At 30.3% G+C, this 10,123-nt stretch overlaps 1 protein-coding gene across 1 annotated transcript in view; it reads right to left on the reverse strand.

Annotated features, from left to right (window-relative positions):
* Positions 1-8,033, reverse strand: part of LOC145331913 (gamma-aminobutyric acid receptor subunit rho-1-like) — a 94,606-nt gene extending 86,573 nt beyond the window's left edge. Inside the window, exons 1-2 of the mRNA XM_080176786.1 lie at positions 7,970-8,033; positions 6,898-6,951 (exon numbers count right to left, since the gene is read on the reverse strand). The gene's annotated coding sequence lies outside the window, so the exon portion shown is untranslated. The remainder of the gene's footprint in view (positions 1-6,897; positions 6,952-7,969) is intronic.
* Between the last annotated feature and the right edge of the window lie 2,090 nt (positions 8,034-10,123).

Below are 10,123 nucleotides of genomic sequence, written 5' to 3' on the forward strand. Positions count from 1 at the left end.
GGCTGCTAGCTGCCAAACGGCTGAACGTACAGATCATACCCGCACATCATTTTAAGCGGTATAAGAAGGCCTATAAATAATCTGGAATAGCCATAAATCAATAATGCATAATTATCTCGCAGTGCAGAGAAATGCGCGAAAAAGCCATATTTTACGCGTTTTTTCTTCAGTGAAGCTTTCCCTGTGCATCATTGGATCTTTGCTATTTTAGATTATTTGTAGGCCTTCTTATGCCGCTTAAAATGGTGTGCGGGTATGATCTGTTCGTTCATCCGTTTTGCAGCTAGCAGACTTTAAAATTCAAAGATTTTTAGCAATATTCGTTACCAGCAATATTTTACCGTGAACTGCAGTAGATCCTCAAATTCTAACTTTTTCTCAGAATAAACGTTTAAGTCAATGACAATTCGTGCAAAATTTATGGAACTCGAAGTTTATTTGGTGTAAAATGAAACAGGAACTAGTTCAAATTAAATGAACGAAAATCTACAATTAAATAAGATAAGTACCCTTTTTGCAAATAAAAGTTATTGGAGGAAAATAGTTAGCCACTTTACTAATCAATAAAGGTTCTTAAAGTTTTGAAGTCAACTAATGAGCGAACGTGTTTATAAGTTTATGCTTTTGAAACTATCTTGAATCTGTATCTTTATTTGAGTAAACAATTTTTAGCTTATAAAATAGTACTCCTTGAAAATATATACTTTTATTTCCAATAAAATATATCAAATGCATAGTTACTCTATTACTTACTAGCGGCTACGCCCCTAGGGCCCTCTCGGGCAATTTAGTCCTCTCCCCCTATTTGAATTTTATTTTAAGTACAAATATAATTTTGGGGGTCATTTTTTTATAGGCAATTGAACCCAGTAAAAGTGTAGGACTTATTATGACATAAAAAAAAACAATTAGCCAATGAGAGGCCACTAAAAATTTTACCATTGGTCAATAATGGCCTCTCATTGGCTAATTATTTTTACGTCATAATCAGTCCGACACTATTACTGGGTTCTGGGCAATTGCTCTTGGGAGTTTAATAGTACCCCCTCCCAAACTGGTAATAAAACCTTCCCAGGTCCTAAATCTACATGAGAATCTACATTGTAAAGCAGAACCATATCGGTACTGTGGTTAAATATAGAATCGTTGTTACTTTAAATTTGTCAATTCTAGTTTGTATGTCTGACTTGTTAAGGCTTCGCGTTTATGGTTTTGTCATCCTTGTTTAGATTAAACTTATAATAGTATAGTTATATAATAATTATTAGCATTAGGTTAAGTATAAAAATAGAATACTATATTTTGTAAATAGGACACCCGTTACTCTGCTCTGTTTAGTATTGTTTAGGTTGGGTTGATAAAAGCTCTGGGAAGTCGGTAAGGGATTTTTACACCATAGGCTAAGTAGGCTATTTTTTCTTCCCCTACCCATACAAAGGTAAAGTTCCTACATGCTAGGTACACAGTCACTAGTATTGGAATAAGAGGGGGGGGGGGGGCGATTATTCCAATATGGAAACGAGTAATAGGAGGAAAATTAATTCCAACAAGTCCGTAATATCAAACTTGGTATGTTCTTTGTTAGAAAAATTAATATTAACATCATTCAGGGAGGTTGAGGGATAAGAATTTGGAGGGTACATTGATGTACACCAATGTCAAGATTCAATAAAAGTACTCAATGTTTTTAATCAAATAAATATTTGGGTACCAGTTTAATTTACAATCCGATGTTTCTTCCAGCCCTGACTTGATGTGTCTAGCTCACAAATACCAGAGATGGGTTCTTAAAAAAGAATGCCGCGTTTTTTCGAAATTTTTTTGACATTGATTGATTGAACGAAGACGATATCGTTATTCAGAGTATACAACTTAAAAATTTAAAATTTTAAAATTATTGTTTTAGCCATTTGTATAATGTCTAATACAGCTCTAAAAAGATGCATAAATTAATATGCAGCAAATATGAATTGAAGATAATTTTTTTTTCTTCTATGAAAGCCGTACCAACAAAAGCGAATTATACAAATGGCTAAACCAATAATTTTAAAATTTTGAATTCTTAAGTTGTATACTCTGTATAACGATATCGTCTTCGTTCAAGCAATCAATGTCGAAAAAATGTCGAAAAAACGCGGCATTCTTTTTTAAGAACCCATCTCTGGGGCAGAGATATAATATCTCAAGAAAGAGTATTTGCATACATACAGTACAATATTTTTGCTTGTCAAAATATATTAAAGCACTTTAGGGAAATGGAAACTAGGATTATCAAGCGATCCTCCTTACAAAAAAGCAACACTTCATTTTTCCTTTCTTTAGATTATAAAGATACTAGCGGCTTCGCCCCTAGAGGCCTCTAGTGGCACTATAGATGTTTTTGTTTGTTAAAGTCTCTTTATGTTACGTTGAAGTCTCCCATTATTTTTAAATTTTCGATTTTTTTTTCATTTCTCTTGGGAGGGTGGTTGTACCCTCCCCATAAATAGTTATAAACCTTCCCAGAACCCATGAGAATCTACCCTGTTAAGGAGAACCCGATCGGTTCAGCGGTTAGCGAGATCCTTCGGTACAAATACAGAGACAAACATCCTGTTACTTTAGTATAAGGATTGTTTCTAATTTCACTAAAATCTGTATAAATTCAATTGTTCTTTAAAAGTCTTGCAGTTGTATGCTGTAATATGTACATAAAAAACATACGCTTTAGACGGTGTTATTTTAATGTTTTTTCTTGCTGCGATTGACTATGTACTTTTTAAGATAAAATAATAGAGATGCTATACTCATCTAAATTTAGGTTTAATCTTTGTTTTGGCTTGGATAACGAAAAACCTTCCAAGAAATTTTAGAATCTTCACTAAAGAAGGACAGAAATATTCATTCAGCAGTTAGCAAGGTGTTTTTGTACAGACCGACTCAAAGAACAGACACACATCCTGTTACTTTTATGTAAGAATAAATAATCAACCGCCCTGCTCAACATTCATTTGAATAAAAGACGTGCTTGTAAATAAATTAAACCTCGTTAAGATACGAGATAACAATATACAAATACCATGTTTTCTTAGCTTTTATATAGCAATACAGGGATTAGACAACGAAAGAAAAATAATCATCCCCCAAATTCTTTTAATCTCTCTTGATAGGAGGTAAGTAAAAAGGGAACTAAAAAGACAAAACTTAATTTGACTGCCATTTTCATCTTTGTATACAAGCGTTTATTTTTAAAAGCGAAGCTTTTCTATAATTAAGGTCGGTCCGTCCGAGATAGATAGCTTTTATTCGTTTATTTTAGGCAGGTTAGAATTGTCCTATCGATTTTAAACTTTGCATGATAATTCCTGTAGTAGTTAGGTACGATTTAGAAAGCGTAGCAACTCTATAATCATTACCAGAATGTCCGTATGTTCATTTTAAACATGTTGATTTTTCTACTTTTTTAACAACAAATTTTTATGTGATCTAATTATCCGTTTGATCTGATTTTTTGGTATATTGATTCCTGGGACAACAAAGAACAATAGCATAAGCGAAGCAACTCTATGATCAAGTCCTAAGAATGTAAGTATGTCCTTGTTTTTAATGGTACATGGATAGGACAATGAAAGATAAACTAATCTTCCCATACATCAAAAATTATAAATAAAAAAAAATATGTAAATTGCAGGGATCTTAAGGGATAAGACAATGGATGATCAAATGATGAACACCTAAATTATAATAAACAAAATTTTCTCTTTTTCAGATAAAAACTGTAGTTAAACAAATTTGTGTATTACTAACCCAATTTGAATTAAGTCTCCAAAGTTTATTAAAAGTCCCCAAAGTTTTATAGCAAGGTCGCATAACTTTTCCCCACAATCTTCAAGGATGTAAAATCCTTTCATTTCTGTTCAAGACCAGAAAATTGAATTTCTAAACTGTCACCAAAAATGCAAAAGAAAACATTTTCTGTCTTTTTCTTAACAAAAAATAAACACATTTTGTGTGTGTTTAATGTTTAAATTTGGAGTTTTAACGAAAAAAAAGAAATAGTTTTTCCTTAAGGTATACAAAACAGTACAGATTTGTATATTATCACACAAGCAAAAAGACTTGTTTTACATAAAAAAATGCTTTGTTCTTATACCTAAACATCTTAAAATGCCTAATAAAAATGACGTCATATAATAAAAATCAACATTGATTGGCCATTATATATTTTACCATAGGTCAATTACAATTTTTAATGGTCTATTATTGATCATTTTTATTAGGCACTATATTATGCATCCGCTATAGGTGGAGTTGGTGGGAGGGTGGCACTAAAACTCTTTTAAAGAAACTCCCTCATGAAACTAAAAATAAGGACGATAACATACATAAGTAGCGAAGCTCAAAAATTATGAATGGATATCGGGAAAAATTACCATAAAGCAGTGTCATACAAAAATCATTAAACATAAAATAATCATTAAAAAAGGGAAATCAGGAAACCTTAAAAATCACGAAATCGATCTAGCACCCCAAGTTACAATGGACAAAACAATGTATAGATTAGATGGGCATATGTTATAAGAATCTTCATTAAAAATTTAGGTGTCTATCTTTTATAGGAGCCGAGAAAATCACGTTTCCCCCACTTTGTCTCAGATGGACAAACCGACGGACAGACGGACGGATATTTCGAATTATAGAGTAGCTTCACTACTAAAAAAAAACCCAACAAAAATTCCCCTCCCTTGTAGAAAAAAAATTTTAGAACTTTCAGATAAAGGTTGAACACCCAAAATTATTCCATTAATCATTTTTCTAGATGGGAAAAGAACAATAGTTTGAAATTTGTTATATAATGTACAATACATCATCTAATTTTCTAATAAAATGTGATAAATGTTTTTATAGATTTTTATAATGGATATAGAAAAGTTATCGTCTATTTAGATTGATAACATGGACGACATTTATCGGTCAGTTCGTTTATCAAGTAGGATGGGATGGGGTAAAGGATGTATCGTTATTTTAGCCAGCTACAAGTTTCACTTTAATAAAGTTCATGATAATCTGGTGTAAGATCCAAGTAACAATAAATCCACTTTTACAATATTAAATACTAAATACTGCGCCTTTATCCAATAGGGGAATAGCTCCATAAATATTGATGAAGAAAATTTTAGTGAAATCGTAAAAACAGAGAGACAAACAAAAATCCTCTTACTTTTGTATACAGTATACTTAAACTTTTAATTTTTAAAATTGATTAATTTGAAAACAATATTTGCTAATGCTATTTTTTTTTTAAATGTACTTCTGTACTTTACATCAAATGTATGTTTATCCTATTATAGCTGCATCAATTGTGGACATAATTTTTCTTGTTTATTTCTTTTTGTACTCATATTTTTGATGTTCAAAATTATTTTTATCCTTTTATAACTACTAATTGATTTATATTTAAGCAATTTATTCAATTAGTATTGCTTTCCGATTAATATTCGTTGAATTAGATACGGTTCCCATTAAAAGTACAGTGTGTTTTTTTTTATGAGAACTTTTTTAAAAGTAATTTTACCCCACTTATAGTTATCAGAATTTAATGATTAATGGCTTATTTTCTTCGTTTTTTATAACCATTTACAGAACATCAAAAAAATATTTCAGTTTTTATTAAAAAAGTAGAGTAAAATAAAAAAACTCAAAACCTAGGTGTCAACATCTAAAAATGGTTTTAGCGCATTTTTCTCCTGCTCAAATCTTCTACCCTTTGCAAGAATGGCTGCAAAACTCTTCAAAGTTGAGATACAGAGTTAAAAATTGATACAGATACTTTTGGGGACATGTACTAGAACATATTGAAGTTTAAAGGCCATATCTCAACCAGGGAGGGAGTACTGGCCCCCCAAAGTGGACTACTACTGAAAATCCAATTTTTTTCTTACAAAGAGTAGAAGATTTGAGCTTAAGAAAAATGCGCTAAAACCTTTTTTAGATGTTGAGACCTAGCATCGTAATACAGACAATTTTCCACGAATATTTAAGTAAAATTCATATAATAAATACTGTTTTTTTAGCTCTTACTTTCGGCTTTCGGGTCTGACAACCTTATTTTAATCTAATAATTTTTCATTTCAATATCTGCAAAAAGCTGTCTATAATTCGATACAATAAAAACTATATCCCCCAAGTTTGTGGTGATAAGTTAAGGGTTACTGGGATAGGACCATGGAAGAAAAATAGTCTTTAAATATTGATAGGAGAGAAGGAAAGGGGTGTAGATTATTTCGACCATCAATATCTTTTCCTTTAATCCCTTGGCAAGATTGGAAATTATATTGGAATAAAAGGTTAATTAAATAAATGAACAAAATCATTTATTGTGCAACTAGAGCCCATAAAATCCCCCTCTTACCATCCTATAGTTGTATATTTAGGGCAACAATTATGGAAAACTTTGTATATAAAAATGACGTCATACAAGACAAATGCACAGGCTAAATTACCAATGGTAGGCCAGTATACATTTTCATTGACCAATGTTTGGCCAGTATGACATCATTTTTAAAGACACTATGAAAACTTTCAATTTATGTAACTTTGTAACGCAGCTACAATGAGCTTGAAATTAAAAGAAAGAACAGTATACTGTAGAAGGGTAAAAAATACAGATCAAAATTAAATTTCTGCAAATCCAAGATCATTGAGGTGTAAAGCTTTCATAAGAAATGCGGGTAAGTTTATATACATATAATGTTACATAAAATAAACCCAGCTGTGATTCTCAATTTAATCTCCGTGTGCATCTGAATTCTAACTTCAGAGAATCAGGGTTACATACATACACAAATAATTGAGGGGGGGGGGGGGGGCTGTGACCACTTAGATCAAATAAAGGATTTCACCAATAAAAGTTTTTACCTTAATTCTCGTATCTTGCCAATACAGTCGTAGTGTAGTCTCTATAGTAATCAACTATAATAGATATATAGATAGATATATAGATAGATAGATAGATAGATAGATAGATAGATAGATAGATAGATAGATAGATAGATAGATAGATAGATAGATAGATAGATATATAGATAGATAGATAGATAGATAAATAGATAGATAGATAGATAGATAGATAGATAGATAGATAGATAGATAGATAGATAGATAGATAGATAGATAGATAGATAGATAGATAGATAGATAGATAGATAGATAGATAGATAGATAGATAGATAGATAGATAGATAGATAGATAGATAGATAGATAGATAGATAGATAGATAGATAGATAGATAGATAGATAGATAGATATATAGATAGATAGATAGATAGATAGATAGATAGATAGATAGATAGATAGATAGATAGATAGATAGATAGATAGATAGATAGATAGATAGATAGATAGATAGATAGATAGATAGATAGATAGATAGATAGATAGATAGATAGATAGATAGATAGATAGATAGATAGATAGATAGATAGATAGATAGATAGATAGATAGATAGATAGATAGATAGATAGATAGATAGATAGATAGATAGATAGATAGATAGATAGATAGATAGATAGATAGATAGATAGATAGATAGATAGATAGATAGATAGATAGATAGATAGATAGATAGATAGATAGATAGATAGATAGATAGATAGATAGATAGATAGATAGATAGATAGATATATAGATAGATAGATAGATAAATAGAATAATAGATAGATAGATATATAGATAGATAGATAGATAGATAGATAGATAGATAGATAGATAGATAGATAGATAGATAGATAGATAGATAGATAGATAGATAGATAGACAAGTGAGAGAAAAATAGATAGATAGATAGGTGAGAGTTTTTAAAGATATCAAAATAGATAAATAGATACGTGAGAGTTCAATAATAAAACTTAAATTGAGAAAAGCAAAATGTCAGACCGACGAACTGACATACCCTAAATTTAGCGTAATTGTTCTACAATTAACTGTACCTGTCTAACTTCATCAATATCCAGAATATTTCTAAGAGATATGGACACATAAACAGCTACAGGAGTTCCTAAATATATAAATATCCAGAATATTTCTAAGAGATAAGTACACATGAACAGCTACAGGAGTTCCTAAATATATAAATATCCAGAATATTTCTAAGAGTATGGACACATGAACAGCTACAGGAGTTCCTAAATATATAAATATCCAGAATATTTCTAAGAGATATGGACACATAAACAGCTACAGGAGTTCCTAAATATATAAATATCCAGAATATTTCTAAGAGATAAGTACACATGAACAGCTACAGGAGTTCCTAAATATATAAATATCCAGAATATTTCTAAGAGATAAGTACACATGAACAAGTATAGGAGTTCCTAAATATATAAATATCCAGAATATTTCTAAGAGATATGGACACATGAACAGCTATAGGAGTTCCTAAATATATAAATATCCAGAATATTTCTAAGAGTATGGACACATGAACAGCTACAGGAGTTCCTAAATATATAAATATCCAGAATATTTCTAAGAGATATGGACACATGAACAGCTATAGGAGTTCCTAAATATATAAATATCCAGAATATTTCTAAGAGATATGGACACATGAACAGCAACAGGAGTTCCTAAATATATAAATATCCAGAATATTTCTAAGAGTATGGACACATAAACAGCTACAGGAGTTCCTAAATATATAAATATCCAGAATATTTCTAAGAGATATGGACACATAAACAGCTACAGGAGTTCCTAAATATATAAATATCCAGAATATTTCTAAGAGATATGGACACATGAACAGCTATAGGAGTTCCTAAATATATAAATATCCAGAATATTTCTAAGAGATATGGACACATAAACAGCTACAGGAGTTCCTAAATACATAAATATCCAGAATATTTCTAAGAGATAAGTACACATGAACAGCTATAGGAGTTCCTAAATATATAAATATCCAGAATATTTCTAAGAGTATGGACACATAAACAGCTACAGGAGTTCCTAAATATATAAATATCCAGAATATTTCTAAGAGATAAGTACACATGAACAAGTATAGGAGTTCCTAAATATATAAATATCCAGAATATTTCTAAGAGATATGGACACATAAACAGCTACAGGAGTTCCTAAATATATAAATATCCAGAATATTTCTAAGAGATATGGACACATAAACAGCTACAGGAGTTCCTAAATATATAAATATCCAGAATATTTCTAAGAGTATGGACACATGAACAGCTACAGGAGTTCCTAAATATATAAATATCCAGAATATTTCTAAGAGATATGGACACATAAACAGCTACAGGAGTTCCTAAATATATAAATATCCAGAATATTTCTAAGAGATAAGTACACATGAACAAGTATAGGAGTTCCTAAATATATAAATATCCAGAATATTTCTAAGAGATAAGTACACATGAACAAGTATAGGAGTTCCTAAATATATAATTATCCAGAATATTTCTAAGAGATAAGTACACATGAACAAGTATAGGAGTTCCTAAATATATAAATATCCAGAATATTTCTAAGAGATAAGTACACATGAACAAGTATAGGAGTTCCTAAATATATAATTATCCAGAATATTTCTAAGAGATAAGTACACATGAACAGCTATAGGAGTTCCTAAATATATAATTATCCAGAATATTTCTAAGAGTATGGACACATAAACAGCTATAGGAGTTCCTAAATATATAAATATCCAGAATATTTCTAAGAGTATGGACACATAAACAGCTACAGGAGTTCCTAAATATATAAATATCCAGAATATTTCTAAGAGATATGGACACATGAACAGCTATAGGAGTTCCTAAATATATAAATATCCAGAATATTTCTAAGAGATATGGACACATAAACAGCTACAGGAGTTCCTAAATACATAAATATCCAGAATATTTCTAAGAGATAAGTACACATGAACAGCTATAGGAGTTCCTAAATATATAAATATCCAGAATATTTCTATGAGTATGGACACATAAACAGCTACAGGAGTTCCTAAATATATAAATATCCAGAATATTTCTAAGAGATAAGTACACATGAACAAGTATAGGAGTTCCTAAATATATAAATATCCAGAATATTTCTAAGAGATATGGACACAT

The sequence above is a fragment of the Acartia tonsa genome, chromosome 11 (assembly GCF_053477335.1).
Source record: "Acartia tonsa isolate MP-2025a chromosome 11, ASM5347733v1, whole genome shotgun sequence".
Classification (NCBI taxonomy): domain Eukaryota; kingdom Metazoa; phylum Arthropoda; class Copepoda; order Calanoida; family Acartiidae; genus Acartia; species Acartia tonsa.